This window comes from Tursiops truncatus, chromosome 20, assembly GCF_011762595.2.
Source record: "Tursiops truncatus isolate mTurTru1 chromosome 20, mTurTru1.mat.Y, whole genome shotgun sequence".
Classification (NCBI taxonomy): domain Eukaryota; kingdom Metazoa; phylum Chordata; class Mammalia; order Artiodactyla; family Delphinidae; genus Tursiops; species Tursiops truncatus.
Window position 1 is genome coordinate 31,661,953 of NC_047053.1, and position 18,509 is coordinate 31,680,461.

General features: G+C 52.6%; 1 long non-coding RNA gene across 1 annotated transcript; it reads left to right on the forward strand.

The window, feature by feature from the left end:
• The first annotated feature begins 322 nt into the window (after window positions 1-322).
• Window positions 323-6,320, forward strand: LOC141277436 (uncharacterized). Its single transcript, XR_012328862.1, has 2 exons — window positions 323-2,943; window positions 3,397-6,320. It is a non-coding gene; the product is annotated as an uncharacterized lncRNA (long non-coding RNA).
• The last annotated feature ends 12,189 nt before the right edge of the window (window positions 6,321-18,509 follow it).

The following is an 18,509-nucleotide window of genomic DNA, read 5'->3' on the forward strand; positions in this document are numbered from 1 at the left end:
GCCCTCTCTGAGCCTCAGTTTCCTCATCTGTGAAATGGGGACACGCAGATCACCATTCTGCGCAGTCCTTCGAGGAGGTGCTATTTGAGCTGGCTGCATACCTCCTGGCCTGGTTTTGGCAATAGTTTGGTAGCACCGGGTCTTTTGCTGTAATGGCTCTTGGTGTAATGAGATCTGACGTGTAGCAGTGTAGACATGAAAACAATCAAGCGTGTGGCCCCCTCTGCAGGACGTGACCTGAAGGAGGGTCTGCGCTGGGGGACATCCCTGGGGATGGGGGTGGGGAGGGGGACAATATTAGTCATGGCTGGGTTAGGCTTTGGGGTTTGAGGCCCATAATAGTCTTCCTCTCTCAATGCCAAGCGGTTCAGATGGGCAGGATGAGAAGCGAGGTAGGCTGGTGGTTCCGGCTGAGTCGACACCCCTCTCGTCTGCGAGTCCCTGCTGAGCCTCTTATCCTTGCTTGGCCTCGGTTTCCTCATCTATGAAGCGGAACAGCAACCCATCTCCCACCTGTGCATGTGATATACTGCGTCTCCCCACCAGAGCCCCTGGCTGGGAGGTTGGGAGAGGGGGGATTCTGGGTGGGGGAAGCTCCCCTGGGCCTCTAGTCACCTGCAGACAGAACTGATTCCCAACCCTGGCTCTTCCTTACTGTTTGACCTTAGGGAAGCCACCGCCCCTCTCTGGGCCTTGGCCATCATCGGTAGGTAACAACGCCTGCCTCGTGCGGGTATGGAGACAATGGACAAAGACGCTGCGTGGGGTGTGCCCTGCATGGTATGCAGCATCCAATAGAGGGCAAACTCGCTTGTCACAAGCTCCAGCCAAACTTTTTCAGGTGTAACGAGAAAACAACCGGATGTCTTCTATGGAAAGTGGCTTCTTATTTCCATGAGGAGGAGGGAGAAATGGGGGAGGGGGAGAGGAAAGCAGCATTTGTTGTGAGCCCGCCAGGTGCCCCAGGGGCTCGGTGCTCAGACTGCCGGCCCGTTGTGGCATCTTAACCTGGCGACGTTAAGGACAACTGATCCCACTTTACAGACAAGAAACTGAGGCTCAGGAAGTTCAAGGAATGTCCTTGCTCAGTGTCATATGGCTAAGGGGTGCAGAACCGGGCTGGAGCCCAGGTCCAGTGGCTGCAAAACCTGGGCTTTTCTGTGGGCACCTGAGGGCTGGGAGATGTCCAGGCCGTGGGCCCCACCTGCTTCCAGTGGGAGCCGTTGACCTCATTCCTTGTTCCCTCCAGAGGCTGTCACCAGGTTAGGGGTGGGTGGGTGGAAATGATGGTGGGAAGGTCAGTGAGAGGTGCTCAGGACCGCCCTGAAGCTTGAAGGATTTAGGTTAGACTTGTGGGAAGAGTGCAGATCCTGAGTGCCCAGGGTGGCAGATGCAGGGAGCCTGTGGGGACCTCCTCCCTGGGGTGCCCAGGCTCCCCTCACATGCAGCCAGTCTGAGCTTGGGAAGGGGGGCAAAGAGGAAGGGGCAGGGGGATTGTCAGGTTGACCTCTGCAAGGACGCACCAGCCTGTGTTTCCGTGGATGGGCCACTGCTGAGTCTGCTGGTGCAACTAGTTGGTCAAGTTCACAGGCTCCAGATATGAGCTTATATTCCAGCCCTCAGCACTTGTGAGCAGAGTGATCCTGGACAAACCACCTAACTCCCTGTGCCTCAGTTTCCTTATCTATAAAATGGGGAGAACAACCTGTGTCACGTGTGACCATTAAATGAGATAAACTCTGTACAGCGTGTAGCCAGCTGCTGGGCGCATAGAAATCACGTGGTGTGTGGTAATGACTGTTATCTGTTGACTGAGAAGGCGTGGGGGAAGCAGCACACTCCCTGAGTCTGCAGTCCTGCCTGGGTCGTGCTGAGTGGTCTGAATCCTACTTCTCCCTTTCTGTAAGATCTTGAAAAAAGTCCACCAAATCTCTCTGGGCCTCAGTTTCTTTAACTGCCAGTTGGGAACCAAGTTCCTGACCTTCTCTGGGGACGGAGAGACATCAGTGGCTAGAAGTGTGCTGTAGATGCTCTGGGTGTGAGCAGACAGAGCCCGTCCCTCATCTGATTCACATGGGCCCCTTACAATAATTTTTGTCCTCACTCCCCCGTAACAAATTGAAAAAATATTTACTGAAACCCTCTCTGTGCCAGGCACTCTGCCTCTGCCACCAGAGTTACCACGAGCACTTGCTGGGTGCCAGCTCCATGTTCTAAACACCACACAGCCATCTGTAACCTGTGGGCGTGGGAGACGGTCGCTCCCACTGTGCAGATGGGGACGATGCAGTTTGAGCTCTTAGGGAAACTGCTGAGGGTCACAGGAAGACAGTCACCCAGCCGTGATTCGAACCCACCTTTTTCTGCCTCCAAAGGCCCATCTCCCACTCCCTCCATCCTATCACTTCCTGTGGAACCCACAGGTATTCCTGGGAGCTCAGGATTCTTGTGGTTTCTGTAAATGAGCCATGGAGATTCCCAGAGGCTAAATACCTGTCCAATGCCCTTCCACGGGCAGGTGGCCAAGTTTACCCCCAAACTCAGGTTCCTCTGACCCTGGAGCCCTGTTCCCTCTTGCCCCAATGACTCCTCCCCACTGTGGGACACAGATTCCTTTTAGTCCTAGTCTCTGTTTTCCTGTTTTCTTTGTGACTTTGGGTCCCCGAAACAAGCCTCTGATCTCCAGCGACTCTGCTCGTTGGGGAACTTTGTAACTTACAGGGTCACCTGGGGAAGAGCTCCGTGCGTTGACACCCGAGGATTGTTCAAGAAGGCGTCACAGTCCCCACAGCACATTAGCCAACCCTGGCCCTTAGTGTTGATAGGAAAACTCTCACTGAGCCCATTTCACAGATGAAACAGCTGATGCTCAGAGAGCCTGAGTGGGACCCGGCCATCAAGGCGTTGGAGCAGCTGAGACTCTGGTCTCTGGCAGAATGAGAGGTGAGTGCAGGGGCAGAGAAACAGGGAGAGGGAGTGGGCGGAGGCAGCAAAGCTCCAAGCAGAGCTGGCCCCTTGGGCTGAGGAGCCCGTGTGTGTTTGTGGGGGTCTGAAGAAGGGGACGGAGGGATTAGTGCCTCTAGTGCCCTCAGCAGCTGGAGCCAGGCTGGCGTTCACGCCGCAGTGCAGGTGGGCGGGTGGATGTCCAGCTCTGGGCCTGGGTTGGCCACTGATCAGCCTCCTGGCCCTCTTTGCTACCTTCCCAGGAGGATTGTCACTGAGCCCAGGGGTGATGGACCAGTTGAGGGGGCAAAGAGGGGGGACCTGGCAGCAGAAAGGGGAGCAGGGCGGAGAGGTTATTCCTTGCAGTCTCAGGGCTTTTAGCACTGCCAGTTGGGGTGGGGGAGGTGTTAGAACCCCTCCGGCCTTACAGAATGAAGTGTTTATTTTCCCCAGGGGCTGAAGTCAGTGATGGAGGGAAGGAGTAGAGGAGAAGAGGCAGAAGGATTGGAAACTCACCGAGAAACAGAGACCGGGAGACAGAAGCAGGAAAGAAGGAGAAAGACCAGGGAGAGACAACAGCAGCCTGACCCGAAGCTGTAGATCCCAATCAAACAGGGAGGCAAAGCTTGCATCCCTGGAGCAGTGGCCAGGCCCCAGGTTCTCCGTTTCCATGGGGAAGAATTTGGACTCAGCTGCACAGGGAGAAACCCAGCTTCCCCTTTTGGTGATGGAGGGGGGTCAGGCAGGGCTTCTCCAGGCCAGGGTCCCCCCACTTCTCCCACCCAGATCCAGCCTCTCTCTCCCCACCCAGGCTCTCCCACCCTCTGGCTCCCGACCGGGGAGAAGCTGCTGGTTCCTAAGACACGATTCCCAAGGCCGTGCGCTGCCAGGCTACAGCCTTAGGAGGAATCACCTTTCTGTCTCACAGGTGGGGAACCGGGGCCCTGGCAGGAGCTTTGCTCAGATTTGCGTAGATGAAGCTGGACCGCAGCTTAGAGTAATGACGCAGCCCCGGGCCCACTGACGCCGAGTTCCGGCTGGGCTTTCGTTTTTCGATTATCCTGGGAAAAGGGGGCACGGATTCAGGCCCCCTTTCATCCCCAACACCACACAAGTGACTTTCTGGTGGGGAAGTGAGTGAGGCTGAGAGGCACAGGGGTGTAGGGGAAGGGCAGGAAGCCTTTATCAGAGGTCTCCTGGGAGCGGGCGTTTTATATCCCTGCCCTTTTGACCATCACCATCTGTGGGGCAGAAATTATTACTCTCATTTTACACGTGAGGAATGCTGGACTCAGAAAGGTTAATTAAATTGCCCAAGGTCATTCAGCCAGTGATGACGGAAATCGGGATTCGAATCCAAGTCTGGTCCCAAAGTCTGGCTTTTTCCATGCTGCTGTGTGCATGGGAATAGGACCGGGCCTGGAGAGAGGGACACAGGCCAGACATTGGTGGGGGGAGGGGGCTGGGTGCAGCGGTGTAGGGCGTGTCCTCAGACCTGGAAAACCTCGGCTAGAACCCTGGATTTGTCACTCAGGCGAGGTTGGGCAAGTCCCTTCACCCAGGCGAGGTTGGGCAAGTCCCTTCTCCTCTCTGAGCCATACGTGGATGGAGTGGCTGTGAGGTGCCTTCTCCCGGGTGTTTGGTGAGTGAGTGAATGAAAGGCAAGTGAAGGCGTGAGGAGGAAGGCCACTTATTTTAACTTGGGTCTAAGGCTGGAGCGCCATCTTTGACTGGGGACAGAGTCCCTGCAGGCACCCAGCCCCCAAATCTCCGCCCCTCTCAGTCCTAAATGAGGACCTAAATGAGGTCCCCCAGCCTTCCCCTTGCACTACCCAGAGTCAGGAGATCCAGCTGATATGTGGTGAATGGCAGTGCACATCCTGGTGGCCCTGATTCTGGTGGCTCCCTGTCACGCTGTGGTATCCCCTCCCCTGTGAAGTCACCCTGAGGTCTCTCTTTCTGGGCTAGGTTAGTTGCTCTTAATTAAACCAGTTGTTGGACTGAATGCCCTCCCTATTACCATGTCTCCTAGACCTATTAATCCCCCACCAGTGGAGGAAGAGGATGGGAGGTGTGGGGAAGGGGAGGGCAGAGGGTCCTAAAAACCAAGCCAAGGGCTTCCCTGGTGGCGCAGTGGTTGAGAATCCGCCTGCCAATGCAGGGGACACAGGTTCAAGCCCTGGTCTGGGAAGATCCCACCCGCCACAGAGCAAGTAAGCCCGTGCATCACAACTACTGAGCCTGCGCTCTAGAGCCCGCGAGCCACAACGACTGAGCCCGTGTGCCACAACTACTGAAGCCCGCATGCCTAGAGCCTGTGCTCCGCAACAAGAGAAGCCCGTGCACCGCAACAAAGAGTAGCCCCCACTCGCCACAACTAGAGAAAAGTCCGTGTGCAGCAACAAAGACCCAATGTAGCCAAAATAAATAAATTAATTAATTAAAAAAAACAAAAAAAAACAAGCCAAGCTGCCTTCTGGAAAAAAGAAGGCTCCTGAGAGACTCAAGCCCACCCCTTTTTCCCTCTTGGGAGGCTTGGAAACGTTCATTCCAGCCTCAGAATTCCTGGAAGCTGTCTGCATCTGCATCCCAAGAGGTTCAGCTGAGGACTTTTAGCCGCCATGACCCTTGGGACCACTTTCCCACTCAGCTTCCTTTGAGCCTCTGGGGCTGGGCTAGCGAGAGTGGAAGTGACTGCATGGGTTCGAGGTGGGGGTCAAGGGCTCACCTGTGAGGCCAGAAGGGAAGGCTGCGTGGGAGCGAGGCTTCCAGTTGCAGAGCCAGGGTTATCCCGGCCTTACCCATGCATGCCCGTCCCAGTTCTGTTCCCTCTGCAGATCCCTGGGGCCAGGTGGGGCTCCCCAAACAACTCATGTCTCTGCTCAGGCCTTTCTGGGGGTGGGTGGACCTGGAGGCATATATTGGGCCCATGCACGGATGCTCAGACTTCTGGTCGACCTCCCCCTCATGGCTTCTTCCTTTCTCCTTCCCTCCCAGCTGGCCCTGCCCTGCTCTGCCCCAGTGTCAGGGGCCAGCTGGGGCAGGGAGGGAGCCAGGGTGGGGCCAGCAGAAGGTGCATAAATCATTATTGGCGAAGACCTCAGCCCTGAGCCGCCGGGTGGAGGCTGCCGTTCACAGTCAGGCCAGGGCATAAATCATAATTCCCCTACAATAGATCCTTCTGCAGCCACCATCAGGAAAACTGTGTTGGTTTTATCGATTTTTTGACACGGGGGCCTAGGCAGCGGGCGGCTCCTGAATCATTATGAAATGAAACTGATTAGGAATTCATGGAATACTAAATAAACTTTACGAGCCCATTGTAAGTTTTTTGATGCATGGGGAGCGGAAAATGAAAACTAATGATATAAAAATTACACAGCGTGCTGAGTATTATTATACCGCTATTGATTTGTTTCAAACTGTACATCAGAATCGAAGAGGGCTGGGGCGGCTCCTGCAGCAATGCTGGGGACGTTTGGGCTCACCAGGGCTGAAAGGCTTTTTTTTTCCCTTCTGTTTTTATTTATTTATTTTTCTACCTCTTTCCTCCAGCCTCCCTGCTCTGTAATCTGACTCCTTTCTCCCCACCCCTGCTCCTCGAGGGAAGGCCCCAGGGGGCCACCTAGCCACCCATCCACAGGGCAGCCTCCTCTTCTGCTTGGAACCTGGACCCTGGCTCAACTTGAATTCCTGGCCTCCACTGGTCTTTCTCTCTGGAGTTGCAGTTTCAGTCTGTGAGTTTCTCTTTTCCCTTCTGCCTTTCCCCTGATTTCTCTGGGAAAGGATAGTGTGCTTCAGGGAAAAGAGTTGAAGATCTGTTTCCTGTTAGCACCTTGCTGTGTGATCTTGGGTAGGTCACTGTGCCTCTCTGGGTATCAAAAAGATTGGACTCATTAGATCAGGGTTTCTCTAAGTATAGCCTGTTGACAGCCTGTATGTCATCTTGAGAGCTTGTCAAAATACTAATTTCCCAGGTCCTTCCTTAGATGAACTGGCTCTAAGAGTTCAGGAGAGGGATCAGGGAACCTGCATTTTACCCTTGTGACTCCCAGGCATGTTTGATGGCAACCACTGTGCTCCCTGATCCAAAGTGATGTGTCTGAGCCACTTATCCCATTTGGTTGTTAGAAGGGGCCTTAAAGCTGTGATGCTAACCTCTGTATTAGTCAGCTTTCGCTAGTTTGGGATGCAGTAACAAACAGTCCCCAAATCTCAGTGGCTTACAGCAACAATAGGTAATTTTTTGCTTATGGTACATGTCTGCTGTGGGTTGCTTGTGGCTCAGCTCTGTATATCTTCATTCTGGGTATCAGACTGAAAAAGCAGCCCTAACCAAAGACATGTTATTGCAGTGGCAGAGGGAAAAGAGCAAGAAAGATGGTGGAAACATTTGACACTCCTATATGTCACTTCTGCTCCCATTCCATTCACCAAAAAGAGTCATATCATCAAGTCTAGTGTCAATGGAGTGGAAAGTACACTTATTTCTCCCACAGGAGGATGGGCGTCAGGGGGGCGGCCCTGTAGCGATGGGTTGGGAGAGAAGGCAGCGGATACTGTGACGCCCTGAACCATACCCTCCTGGGCTTGATCTTTGGTCCAGGCTGCCCCAGGATTTGGGGTCCAGGACCTTGGCCCTGTGCAGTTAGGAATGGTGCTGCTTTACACAGGTGTGCCCCTTTTACACAATCATGCATCTCCATGACAGTGGTCCACTGACTTTTTCCTCTGCCTGCTGTGAGATCCTCACCTTCCTCTCAGGGGTCCTCACTGGGCAGGGCTTCAGCCCTTTGTCTTTAGTGTCTTTGTTTCCTTCACTTCTGCCTTCCTGCCAGGAGGCCTATACACACCCACTCTGGATCCTTAGTGGAACTGCTATAACAATTAGAATCCTTTTATAAAATTGTCCTTTATCCTCTAAATTCAGAGGATAAATTTAAATTCTGGGTCTTGGATTTTCTTAAGGTGGACACACTCAGTACTTTTCTTTTTAGCAAGTGTCTCACTTTTTCACAAGAGATAACTCATGAAAGATACCTCTTTTGCTGGTATTATTCTTATTATGTTCAACTTTATATTAGCCTGAGTCTCGGAAAGGTTGACCTCTTCCCCTGGACACATAGTGTGTCATTCCCAGAACCACATGACTGCCCAGCTCTGGGCATGACAGACTACATCCTCAGGAAGTCCATTGATACTTGATGTCCAGGGGTCACCTCGGGGGACCCACTGCGTTAACTTGGGTCTGGGAGATGTCAGGCATGTCCATGGCATAAGGTTGGCCCTTGGGGACCTCAGTACTTCTTTGAGGACACAGAAACACACACACACACTCTCTCCCTCTCTCTCTCTCTCTCTCTCTATATATACACACACACACACACACACACACACACACACACACACACTCACTCTGCATATAGATGTTTTCAGAACTAGACAAATGTATCACACATTGCTCCAGAAAGCACACAGGAATAAGAGTCTTAAGGTTTGAGTTTGAACCTCAATTCTGTCCCTAACTGGTTCTGTGGCTTTGAATAAGTAACTTAAAAAAAACCTCTGGGATTCTGTCTCCTCCACTGCCAAAGATGGATTTGACTCCACTGTCCGAGGCTCCTTCCAGAGGATGAGAGTGGGCAGAGGTTCACACGCAGGCACAATTCCCATGGGATGTTGTTGCCTACATCTGTCCCAATTCTTTTCAGTTTGGGGAAGGAGGCTGATAGAAACCTAAACTCAAATTGGCTTAAGGAAAAAGGAGGTTATTGACTATTAAAGAAGCCAAGGGAGTCTTCAGACACTGTGTGACCTGGAACTTCAGACATTATCAAATATCTGTCTTCTTCTCTCAGTTCTTTTTGTCTTCTACATGTCTTTCTCAGGCAATGCTTTCTACTTACGGTGACAAAATGGCTGCCAGTAGCACTAGGGCCACCTTCTAATGGCTCAACAAAGCGAGCATCTTCTTTCCAATAGTAACAGTAAAATTCTCGAGACTGAATTTCATTGGCCCAGCTTAGGTCACATGCCCACTCATGAACCAGTCACTGTAGCTGGGGGCAGAGGGAGGATTTAGGCCTATAGGCATCCCTGGCTCTGCCCCTGCAGAACTTTATGGACTCATAGTGGGAGAGGGATGCAGGCTTCCGAGAAAATTTGAGGTACAGTTTCAAAAGAGATCAATTCTGGATAGACAAAAGCCACAGATGTCCACTGAAGTCCCTGAGGTCAGGGACAGGAGCAGTGGGGAGCAGTCCCTGAGGGCAGAATAGGTGAGGTTCTTCTGGCCCTAAGTCATGTCTAGAACTTTGGAGACAGCTGGGATAAAGCCCAAGGTGGGGGGTGAGGGGTCCTTCACATGTCAGGGGAGCTTGAAGACAGCAGTGTAGCACCGAGGCTGCCCCAGGGAAAGGGAAAGAGCATCCCATCTTCACCACCAGCATCCTCCTCTCTACGTAAGCCTGGTTGGTACGTCACGAGCAGTGCTGGGCTTTAAAATTACATACCTGGGTTCACATGCAGCTTTACCTCTTTTCAGCTGCGTGACTCAGAGCCAATCCCCTACTCTGAGAAGTGAGTTTCTGAGGATGGAGTGAGAAAATGTAAGTGCTGGCCCCAACCTGGCTCCCAGAAGCTGCTCAGGTAAGACTCGTTTGCTCTCTGGCCCTAGAAGCTGGCCTTGCACTCAGAGATCCTCCCAGGATCTGAATTGATATGTCTGCTGTGTCCTCCCCTCTGGTCTTTGACGGAGGGCAGGACATAGCACATACGTGATTGTTCCCAGGTACCAGCTGTACCTGGCGTGTGGTCTACATCCACGAATGGCTGTGGGATGAATAACAGGGGCAGCTGATCGGTGACCCTCCACATGTGGGACCTGGATGCAGCTGGGCCCCTCAGCCTCTGCTCTGCCCCTGCGCTCACTCTGTAGCAGGCGTCACATGTATATCCAATTCCCAACGTGTAGGCGAGCAGAGTGGATTTTCCTGAAGTTTTCATGGGAAGACAGGAAGCAGATAACATCACACACCATACTCCAAACTCCATCACACATCACACCACGCCCTGGGCTTCTCTCTTCTCTCCTTCCAGACATTGCTCCTTCCCTCCTCTCCAATCTCAGTTTCTTAAAAAAACAAAAACAAAAAACAAAAAACCCCCACAAATGCCCAAATTCAAACTCTCATTTTGCATCCACACAGCAAAATAAAAGCCTGATAGGACACAGACCACCTGGCCCCATTCGACCTGCTTCTTCCCCTTCTTTGCACTGTGGCCAACCACCAGGCCTCTGTGCCCCTGCATCTCACCAGCCCCTCAAGCGGCCCCCATGTTGATTGCCTGAGGCTCAGAGAGGCCACTGACTTGCCCCGTGGCACCCATCCCCCATGCAGGGCTCCCCCAACTGCAGCTGCGTTGTTGTTGGTGCTGGGGTCTGGGCTTGGCTCCCTCGCTGTGCCCATTAGCCCCTGTGGGTGACAGATGTGGGGTGGGGCAGGATGGCTCCTGGCTGGCTGGCTCCCCGCTTGGAATTTGGGGCGCTACCCACATTGAATTTAGATGTGGCTCTGAGCAGGCCGTTCATTCATTCCGGACCATATCGACTGCAGAACTGAGTGCTACAAGTAAGAAGGAGTTTAGCTATTATTCCCCTACTGATGAGATTTAATGTTTGGTTTATTCCTGGCCCGCTCCCCCCGCCTCTCCTCATCTGTGTGACATTTGCATAGTGTTTCCCTGCAGTTTTGTCAAACACACGTTTTTTCTGGCAACTCCCTGCTTTGGCTTCTTTGGGGGAGTTTGGAACTCGCTGAGGCATCTTCCTTCCCTTCCCTGAACCTTTTCCTTCCCGCTGCTGGTGGGAAGGGCACACAACCAGATCTCCCTGGTTCTTGCCCCTTTGTGAGCCTGTAAGATTTCCTGTTGCCTGGTGGCCTTCAAGTGTTTCTGAATGTCCTAGGTGGGTAGGGGTCTCAGCTCACTCATGAATAAGTCTGCACTGCCCCCCCCCCCCACCCTCGGTAACGTCTGCCCTTCTCCAGGCGCCTCTGCCAATGCCTCGAAATCCTCAGGGCGCTCGAGCTGCCCAGCGGTAAGGAGGCATGTTCTCTCCCCTCTGTCTGGTGGTGCTGCCTTCTGTTAGAGAGGCTCCCACAGCAGGGCTGCCAGGGCCTCAGGGTTTGCAGAATACCTGGTTTTCTCAATTTGATGTCACCCAGAAGCAGGCTCCGAGACAAGGAGTGAATGAAAGTGGTTCACCTGGGAGGTGAAAGAGATCTCCGGGAATTGTGGGATGCGGGACGCGGAAGGATACCCTCGTGGGTAGTTGAGGTTAATCCCTCCCCAGTTCTTCAGGTTACTTAACAAACCTGCGCCCCTGCGGTGAGCACCCCAGGGAGGGGAGAGGATCAGGCTGGGAAGCCTCCTCCCCACGAGAAGGCTGCCGAGCCAGCTGGGAAAGGGCTCAGACAGAACGGGGAGCTCTTTGGCAGAAATCTGCACATTCCTGGGCCCCCGCTCCTGCACTTGGACCCGTCTCTCCAGCAGGCCCTAGAGCAGAGCCAGAACCGGGGGGATGAGCTGCAGGAAGGCAGCTAGAAGCCCAAGAGGAGGCTGACGCGCAGGCAGATGCATCAGCGACGCAATGATGAAAAGTGACCAGGCAGAGGTTGAGTGATCACCTGCCCAGGGATGCCGTCAGCAGAAGGTGAGGAGCTAGCACGTATTAAACACCTACTGTGTACAAGCCCTAGATATATGGGACTAGAACTCAAGCTTCTTCAAGGCTGGGCCCATGTTTTATTTCTCTTTGTATTCTCAGTGCCTACCATTGTGTTGGGCTCCTGGTCATAAAACCTAGAATAACAGGAAAAGTAGCAACCATTTACAGTCACTGAGCAGACACGAAGTGCCTTATATTTACTGTAATGAATCCTCTGACAATCATTCATGGTAGGTACTATTATCCCCACTTTACAGGTGAGGAAACTGAGGCTCAGTGGCATTTAAAGAATTTGCCCAGGACCACACATCTAAGTGGCAAAGCCAGGATTTGAACTCAGGTGCATCTGCCTTTCAAGTCCTTGACTTCCCCCCTCCTTTGTGGCATGTCCCCGCACAGGGGGGTGGGGGCAGTCAGACTACAGATGTCCTTGGAAGGCCCCCCAACTTGTGAGGTTCTGTCTTGTTAGCCGCCATCCCCCTCTACCCCCTGCCAACCACAAAGAAAGGAAAAGTCCTTCGCTCCTCCTCAGGTGGCTCGTGGCGGATTACTTAGTGCTTGACATGGCGTGTCTCTGTGTCACTGTTCCCGGGTGGAATTAAATCAGGACAGGAAAATATTAATTTGGAGATGGGGATGGAGGCCGCTCCTTTCCAATTACTCTCCACCCCGTCAGGCTTATCCTGGCGCAAACAAGGAAGGAGCCTGGATTAATTGCTTTGGACTCTGCCCCACTCCAGTCCCAATTACTGGGCCGGCTTGGCTCCCAGCATTATGAAGTGCACTGCTGTGCAGGAAATTGTGTGAAATTTTAACGGATTTTTCAGACGCAATAATGGATCACGGGATTCGGGGCCAGTATTTGGCAGGTGGCTGGGCCCTCTGTGCCTTGGCTGAGGTTAAGCTATTTGGGGTTTCTTTGTGTATTAAAGGATCATCTGGTTAACCCCTAAGCCCAGGGCTACCAGAACAGTTCAGGCCCTGACCCTGCAGAGGAAGGGCGGGCTCCTGGAGGATGAGGAAGCCCACTGCCTTCATAATGATAATAATGGTGACACCATTTTCTGAGCCTCCACACATGCCAGGTGCTTACTCACAACATCTGCAAGCCTCATCCTTTGAAGTTCTTACTTTCCCCCCACCTTATAAAGGAGGAAAAGGGGGCACAAAGAGATTCAGTAATTTGCACAATGTTAGCTAGTTCCTTAGTGGCAAAGCCAAGATATGAACTCAGGTCTGTCTCCACAGCTATTCTATTTTGGGGCACCACTCTGCTTCTTCCCTTCTTCTTAAGGATGCATTATAAGTGCGTCTCTCCTACCACACTTGACCTTCTAGGGTATGGGGTCCTTTTTCTTTCCTTTTCTGCATTTTCAGCCACTGTCAGGGCACCTGGCACGCAACAGGTACCCACGAGAGGTGTGTTGAACTGCATTGAACTTGACCTGGTACCTGGGCTCCAGGATTTATTAACGGGATGAAGGGGGTGAGCTGCTGTGACCCAGACACATCTGTGGGTCAATGAGAATGAGCCCCATTTGGGCCCATCTGGAACCCATGGGAAGAGGTGGGGGGATAAGTGTGTCCCCAGCCATAATGTGTAACTGGTGTTGCCTGGGTGCTTCCCATGTAGAGTTTCTGTTCGTCCTTACCAAGACCTAATGAGATAGGTGGCATCACCTACATCTGAGAGCTGTGGAAATGAGACTCAGAGAGGTGAGTGGAGTCGTCCGGGGTCACACAGCAAGTAAAGGAGGGCCTGATACGTCCCAAGACTTTGGTTTGCCTTAGTTCATCGGGGCTGGAAAGGCCCGGGGTGTGGATTTCCAGCTTCAAGGTTTTTACATCTCTTTAACATCGTGGTACCACCCGTGGTCTAAATAGTAAACAAAATTCTGCCCACAAGTTTACTGTGTCAAGCTAGTAAAAGTGGAAATGCTCTGGTGAAAGAGGGACATGGGGACCCTGTGTGGCTGCAGAGGATTTGGGGGATGAGGACGGAGTTGGCAAGAGGGGTGACCGACTCGGAGAAGGGGACAGTGGTGTGGAGCTTGGGGAAGTGAGTGCCACATAGCTTACAAAGCTCAGACTCCAATGGGGCCACTGCACAGAAGGAGAATCAGACTTGAGTGGTGGGGTCCACAGAGGAGGACCCTGAGACGGTGAGGGTGGCAGAGGAATGAGGGTGAGGCATGCCGTGACCATCAGTAGCTGTCCCCTTCTCACCTGCCCCTTTTAGCTAAAGGAGAATTCATTGTGTGCAGGGGATGCCCCTGAATGGCCATCATTTAGTTTAATTTAAGAAACAGGCCTCTCCACAGTCCCGCTCCCCACTCCCATCCCACCCCGCCGCCAGCAGCACCACCGTTAGCAGCTGCGCTGATTAATGGTCTCCTGTTGTTTACCTGAGAGCAGAGCTTCTCAAACTGGAGTGAGCCCCAGAATCTCCCGGAGGGCTCATCAAAACAGTTTGCTAGGCCCCATCCCTGGGTGGTGTCCGATCATTTGCATTTCCAACAAGTTCCCAAGTGATGCTGATGTAACTGGTCTGGGGAACACCCTTTGGCAACTGCTGGAGTGGAGACAGGGTTTCATGCAAGCACCATCCAGCACTTGAGAACTCGGGCCCTCACCCCAGCAGGGGTCCTCTCATCTAATGGGGGAGGGGCATAGCCATCTCTGTCACTTTACTACCCCCAAGTGCACCCATCCCTCCAATGATGTGTAAGACAAGTGCATCTTCTCAGCATCTCAGTAGCCTCTGCCCTGGGCTCAGGAATGGAGGGAGGGAAATGTCAAGGGCCTGATTCCCTGACCACGCCACCTAGATGCAGCCCCTCCTAAGCTGGATTCTGGGGGCACCCAGTTGCTTCATCCTCAGCCCCAAGCCCAGAGGGGCCCAAGGGGAGCTGGGCCGTATTTTGCAGGCCCTCTGCTCCTGCCCACCAGGTGAGAGAGGTCAGGCAGCGAGCATCTCCAGAGGCCTGGCAGCGGCAGGAGGAGGCCTACGGTTACAAGCCTAGTTGTGGGCCACGGGCTGCCTCCCCCCACCACCGCCCCCCATCGATCTGGCTCTGCAGGCTTCGCCAGGACTACCTTCCAGAGAGCCTGTTTGCACCTGCATCAAGGCGAGCTCAGGAAACTAACTAATTAGCTAGTTCGGTGTTTTATAATTAGGTCCTTTAAAAGAATTCATAGGTGGCGATAATAAGTCCATTTAGAAATCTATTAAGCTCTGGGGGAAGTTGAAGGGAAACCTTGTAACCATGTGCACACCTGCTTTCTCTGTCCGTGTCTCTTCCCTCCACCTCTCTCCGGTTCTGCTCCTTACTTTTTTCCTCCTGCCCACTTTCCCCATCTGCATTCTCAGTTACTCTGACTCCTGCACATGCTAGATGCTAAGACCTTTTGATTGCCACTCGACGTCAGGCAGCGGCGCACACGGACTCACTTAATCCTCCCTACAGCCCTCGGAGTGGGGGCCGATCATCATCCCCGCTTTACAGATGAGGAGACTGGAGCGCAAAGAGGTCGAACATCCCCTCTGAAGCTACACGCCCTTAAGTAGCTGAGCCAGCGGGTCTGGCTCTTCATTCCTCCCCAAGCCCCACTTGGTCAGCCTGCATCATCCTCTCCCCTCCAGAACCCCAGACCTCCTTGTTCTAGTGCTCTCACCAAGCTGGCTGAGCTGGAATTTTACAAATCACATGCCTGTTTTCTTAGAGAATTGCTGCCAGGGCTTCAGAGCTGACTTCAGAGGGGTCTGTAGTGGACAGTGGCTTCAAATACACTTTGCTTCTATAGCGACTCTTTCCATTTGGATTTCTGCCCATTTGGAGGCTGAATGCCTCCCTCCCTCTCTCCTTTTTCCTTCTTTCCCTCCTTCCCTCTCTACTTCCCTCCCTCCCTTCTCTGTACCGGGGCAGAGGAGCCAGAGATGAAGCTTCTAGCTGAGAGCCCAAGGGGGTCCCCTAATGCCTCCATATCTGCATGAGACGCCCTGGCTCTCTCTCATCACCCTGTATGTTTCCTTCATGGAACTTATCACAACGTGACATTTTCTTGAAGATTTGTTCACGTACTCATTTTCTTGTTTATTACCTATCTCTCCGCATTAGAGTACAAGTGCCCTGTGTGTGGGTGAGTGGCAAAGATGTGCCTGTACATATCTGCTTTCCTGGGGCCTGCACAGAGCCGGAATGAGCAAACGTTAATGACTAAATGTGTCGAACCTGATCTTCAGTTTCCTTTCATTTTTTTGGCTGTACCGTGCAGCTTGCGGATCTTAGTTCCCCGACCAGGGATCAAACCCGTACCCTCGGCAGTGAAAGCACGGAGTCCTAACCACTGGACCGCCAGGGAATTCCCATGATCTTCAGGTTCCTGATCTCTAAAACGGGGGTACAAGTATCTCCTCTACAGAGTGCTAAAGTGCCTGGTACACAGCAGGAGATCCACGAATGTCGTGCCCTCACTCCACCCTCCATCCCCTTCGGGTAAGCACTGCAGTGCCCAGGGCAGTTCTGCTACTTAAAAAAACCCTTTGATAACGCCTCTTTTTTATAGTGCAAAGAATTTTTCTGTAAAGCAAATGAGACCTCCTAGATTTACCTACTTTGGAAACTGGGTGTTTTTGTTTGTATTGGGCTTTCTTAAAGTGGGCTGAGTGTGTGGAACTGTAGAAATGTATACATTAGTGCCTTGTTACAAGAGTTCATGATTATGCAGCTTCTGAGAATGTAGGTTCAAATTATGCCTTCTTGAAGCATAACCACGACTGCAGAGATATAAAAGCCAGAGGCAGGGCTGCTGCTCTTAGCAGGGCTGGCAGAGAGCTTGCCCCGGTGACCGAGCTGGGTTTGCATTGAGGACCCTCCATTCGCTAGTTGCATGACCAGTGGGCAAGTTATTGAATCTCTCCAAGACTGAGTTTTCTCTTCTATAAGATGGGAGTGGGTGGGTAATATTTATATCTATCTTATAACGTAACAACCCTGTTAACTGAGACCATGAGCTCAATCATTCATTCAATGAAAGCTTTTAGAACACCTGTGTGCCATGCAATGTTCTGAGCTCTAGGGATGTAGCAGTGAGTGAGACATTCCACGCCCCATGGGGCTTACATTCTAGTGGGAGATAGTGCACGTGAAGCACTAAGAACAGTGCTCAGCAAGCGCTGGCCCGGAGGGCGACCATGCACAGAGAGGCTCTACAGTGACATGGCTTATGGACCTAGGTTTGCACCTCCGTAGCTTCTTCTCTGGAAGAAGGTGCACACACGGCTGGACACGACTCCATGACATCAATCTCCGGTAGGAGTTGGACCGGCTCCTCTCTTTCATGATGCTGGGATGCTTTGTGTGTGTGTTTTGGGAATCCATGGGCGTGGGGGAGCATGTGGCATTCAGTGGATGGGTCTCAATCTCATCGTTCCTTGCGCCTCTTCATGCACAACTATTGCCTCTCTCATATGCACACTTCACCTTCACGCTCTGCTTTGGTTCACCCCATTCCCTGCTCCTGGACTGCTTTCTTGCTGTCCTTGCAAACTCCATCCACCCTCCAAGGTCTTCCTTCATAAAGCTGTCCCTGCACGTTCAGCTGGGAGTAACCCCTCCCTTGACTCTCCATCCTCCTTCTCTCTCAAAGCCTGTGTCCCTCCCCTCCCCAGGGAGGAGACTGTTTCAGTTCCCCTGTTGGACCGTGAGCTCCTTCAGGACTAGACCCTGTGCTGCTCACCTCTGTGTCCTCTGTACCACATTGCTGTACCTGAAAGATTCTCAACAAACATTTCGTAGGCAATTAAACAAATGTGTGGCCCAGCAGATTTATTTGGAATCATTAGATGTTACTTTTTCTGGGGTGGGAGATCCGAGGCAGGGGCCTTGTGTGGAGTGATAATGGCCTTTTCGGCATGGGTTGCTCTGTTTGTGTGCAGAAGCTCCCGCGTGTATGCTGCAACCCCCTCTCTATGTACTTTCACATGCATCCACGGGCCCGGGCAGTTGTCTTGGGTGTGTATGTGGTGGTGGGGTATGGTGGCAGCCCAGTGCCCAGTGATGGATGAGGGGGGTGGAGGTGACTTTCCCAGGGGAAGATTAGCGCCTGGCAGCTATGATTTGTCTCGTGCCCTCCTGTCCTTTTGCTGGGCCCCACTGCAGAGTCATTCATTACAAAGGCTGCTGTCACAGGCCTGGGGGCAGGGGCTGAGCAATGTGTGTGTGTGTGTGTGTGTGTGTGTGTGTGGCAGGCTGGACCCCTCCCCCAGAGAGACTCTCATGCCAGAGACCAGAGCCCTCTGGAGTTGTGAAGAAGAGGACCAAGTTGTAATTCACCTTCTGAGACATAACACTGCACCCAGGGGTAACACTATGTGATGGGGGGGGATTCATTCATTCATTCAGCAAACAATTTCACTAAGTGCCCACCAGACCTGTTCTATCCTTTCATGGAACTCACCATTGCTGGAGGTGAGTAAAAATGTAAACAGACAGTGCAAGGAGGGTAACAGGCTGGTGAGACAGGTGCCCTCTAGCCTGGGGGACCTGAGGGCAAGTGAGAAGACACAGGAGTTGGTGGAAAGAGCAATGAACTTGGAGGCTGAAAATTTAGGCTTGAGTCTTGGCTTTATTACTTTCTAGTGTTATGGCCTTGAACAAGGCACTTCAAACCTGCTTAAGCCTTAGTGTCCACATCTATAAAATGGGGCCAATGATATGTCCTCCATCCCTAAGGCTGTTTTAAAAGTGAAAAAGCTGGGCTTCCCTGGTGGCGCAGTGGTTGAGAGTCCGCCTGCCGATGCAGGGGATACGGGTTCGTGCCCTGGTCCGGGAAGATC